At 44.9% G+C, this 3,739-nt stretch overlaps 1 protein-coding gene across 1 annotated transcript in view; it reads right to left on the reverse strand.

Moving 5' to 3' along the window:
* plxnb1b (plexin b1b) overlaps nucleotides 1-3,739 on the reverse strand; it is a gene marked incomplete at its 3' end in the record, with an annotated part of 141,490 nt that overhangs the window by 109,286 nt on the left and 28,465 nt on the right. Inside the window, 1 exon segment of the mRNA XM_014010586.1 lies at nucleotides 1,935-2,001.

A 3,739-nucleotide genomic window follows, 5' to 3' on the forward strand; every position in this document is an offset into this window, starting at 1 on the left:
TTTCCTCGCTGCACCGCTATGTGCGTTAGCACGCTATTGTTATTGTTGAGCAGTTAGTTTCAGCGGCAGGTGGAGATTCAGCTGCTTATACTGACTAACGTTAAAAAAACATCCCGTTTTCACCATCGCTGAATGTAGTAAACACCTCTTCAGTGATGTGGACGGTTAGATTTAACACGTGACGTCAATATAGAGACGTGGAGACGCATGGAGACTTTAGCGTGCTTTTATTGTGAAAAGCCCAGGGGAAGTAGTTTTGTAGTGGAACTGAGTTGACTGTGTGCAAGGTGAGTTGTCCTGTTATTCTTTAATAAATAACATAAAACAATAGACCTGATAATAAACACTTCTTAACCCTCCTCCTTCACGACTGGACCAAAATGCCTGACTACTGTCTCCAACCACCAGTCAGAGAAAAGACACAGAGGAGGGAAACAGAGACACAGACAGAGGTACTGTAAAAGAAAAAAAAAWRKAWWAWRKYMMRTTMMWKKWTTTWWTWWRKYSRMGSCRMMMYWWAAAAYYAAAKKKKCKMMYWWWWKCSMRKAAKCSYWMMWAAWMMTMYAAAWWKCSWMYWWWWAAAWTTTMGMRKATACTGCCCAGCTCTAATGTGGTCCCAGAACTGCTGTCACAGACCCCTGTTCTAACTATTACAATAAGATGTATTAAACATCAGCAGCTCTCAAACTGAGGGAGACTCGACATATTAGTAACATACAGTAAAATGTTTTATTTTAAAACTATACATTTAAGTAAAGAATCACCGAAAAATAAAGCCTGAGTGTAACTGTATCTCAGAATAAATCCAGCTGTTCTGTGAGCCACAGGGGTTTGTTACACCYCACCAATGATCAAACAGCATCATGAAGCCCAAGCAGCAGACCAGTGATCTGGAGTAAAGTTGTTGAGAAGTTGAAAGCAGGGTAAGGTTATAAAATACGACGGCTCAGTGGTTAGCACTGATGCCTCACAGCAAGAAGGTCCTGGGTTCAAGTCCTGGTTCAGACCTGGGCTCTTTCTGTGAGGAGTTGGCATGTTCTCCTTGTGCATGTGTGGGTTTTCTCCAAGTACTCCTGCCACCCCCCCACCACACAAAAACATGTACAACATGTTGCCTTCAGCCCCAGGCCTCCCTTTAAAGAGAGACGTGTGACCTCAGTGGGATTTGTCTGGTTAAACAACAGTAAAATACAAACAAATAAAAATAAACCAAAAACCCACGAGTCTGTTCTGCTCTCTGCAGGAACTATCACTGAAAATACAAAAACACTTTAAGGTTTGTAGTTGGAACAAGACAAAATGTGGAGAGGTTTCATCCTTTTTCAAGTTAACCCAAACTTTAAAAAGTCATCTTCATCAACAGAAACATGAAGTGGTCTGAAGATCCATCTGTGATCTTCTGATCGCTCCTCACACGCCTCAAACATGTTTCATGACCAGACTAAGAAAGCTGCTTTCTTTGTTTGGTCACAAAGACAGGAGAGGAGACACAATCCTGCCTCCCACTTCCTGGTCTACTCTCCAAACCAGGTCCTCCAGGTCCACCAGAGTCTGGGAATAAATAGCTCTGACTTCACTTCCACAGCGTAATCAAAATTCTTCACTCTGTGGGAGCTCAGAGAGGACAGCAGCCTGGCAAAGAGCTGGATTAAAGAGGAGGAGGAAGAAGAATCAAGGAGGGGGGATCAAGTGCTAGTTTGTATAACCAAGGTCAGCTGAAGGGAAACCAGTGGAGGGGGGGGGGCTTTGGCACAGGGAGGGGGAACACAGAGCAGCCACAGCCACTTTAAATAGCTGCTGGCTGAGAATGGATGTGGTGTGTGCGTGTGGGGGGGGGGCTGCAAGAGTCTTAAGCTGAACCAAGACAAAGTAAAACACATACATTGGACTAAAATGGTTTAAATGTCCACAGCTGAAATAAAAAGGAAACCTACTTGTTGAAGCTCTGCGCTCTGATTCCACAGTGATTACTCCATGATTCTCAGGAAGGTTTAACCAAACCTGAGGGGAAAGAAAAGAAAACAACAGACCGTTCGATCATCCACAAATATACATCTTTACAGTTCCTGCAGGATACATGTGATGAGAAGTAGAACAAAACCTCTGCATGCCACAGCTTTACTACCAATACTGACTGAACATGAGAGGTGTGTCTGAAAACAAGACTTAGTCAGCAGACTTCAGGTGCAGGGGAGGGACTAACTGAGCAAATGCTAAAATGAGAAAAACAAGAGCTAAAAGCTAAAACAAAGTTTGAAGACGTAGATTWAAAAAAAGTTTTTAAAGAGTTTAAAATAATCATCAATAATTTTCTACTAGAAAAGTCAAATAATTCAACAAGTTCCCAAAACCAGACATCATGTCCTGAATGAGCTGAAGGGTTTAATAAACAGCTGAAAACAGTTAGTGCTGACTCAGCACTCACACAATGAACAGACCGAGCAGGTAGGTTTGTTGTTCCACCTCATGTCACAACTGACTCTGTGCTGTTGGACTAACACAGTCCAGAGGGCCAGAAGACTACAGGACCAGAGGACCAGAAGACTATAGGACCAGAAGACCACAGGACCACCAGACCAGAAGACCACTGGACCAGAGGACCAAAAGATCAGAGGACCACCGGACCAGAAGACCACTGGACCAGAGGACCAAAAGATCAGAGGACCACTGGACCAGAAGACCACTGGACCAGACGACCAGAAGATTATAGGACCAGAAGACCACTGGACCAGACGACCAGAAGACTATAGGACCAGAAGACCACTGGATCACAGGACCTCAGGACAAGAGGACCCCCGAACCAGAAGACCAGAAGACCACCGGACCAGAAGACCACTGGACCAGAAGACCGCGGGACCTCAGGGCCAGAAGACCAGAGGACCACCGGACCAGAAGACTATAGGACCAGAGGACCAGAAGACTGCAGGACCAGAGGACCAGAAGACTATTTGACCAGAAGACTATATGACCAGAAGACCACTGGACCACAGGACCACCGGACCAGAAGACCACTGGACCAGAGGACCAAAAGATCAGAGGACCACTGGACCAGAAGACCACTGGACCAGACGACCAGAAGACTATACGACCAGAAGACCACTGGACCAGACAACCAGAAGACTATACGACCAGAAGACCACTGGACCAGAGGACCGCGGGACCTCAGGGCCAGAAGATCAGAGGATCACTGGACCAGAAGACCAGAAGACTATAGGACCAGAAGACCACTGGACCACAGGACCTTAGGACCAGAGGACCCCCGAACCAGAAGACCAGAGGACCCCTGGACCAGAAGACCAGAGGACCACCGGACCAGAAGACCAGAGGACATCCTGCCAGCTTGGGGCGGCAGGTGATATGAAAGCCTTTAGAAAATACTAGTATTTTAATTTCCAAAAACATTTTTTGTTGAATTATTATTTTCAAGTTGATCTGCAATCAAATCTAGTTTTCAAATAAACTGAATGGCCAAAACATTATGACCACCTAATCATTCAAACAGCCTCTCTTTTTTTTCCTAAAACAGTTTTCACTGAGGAATAAACCCAAGTTTCTAAAGAACTTTAAAGAACATCTGAAGTTCTTAAAGTCAACCTGTGTAAAACTGAGTTTTATCATTTTCATGTTGTCTGAAGCTGTGGCTGCCATCCTGAATGGACCAGTTAATAACCAGGAGCGTGTGTGTGTGTGTGTGTGTGTGTGTGTGTGTGTGTGTGTGTGTGTGTGTGTGTGTGTGTGT

The sequence above is a fragment of the Austrofundulus limnaeus genome, unplaced genomic scaffold (genome assembly GCF_001266775.1).
Source record: "Austrofundulus limnaeus strain Quisiro unplaced genomic scaffold, Austrofundulus_limnaeus-1.0 Scaffold70, whole genome shotgun sequence".
Lineage (NCBI taxonomy): Eukaryota > Metazoa > Chordata > Actinopteri > Cyprinodontiformes > Rivulidae > Austrofundulus > Austrofundulus limnaeus.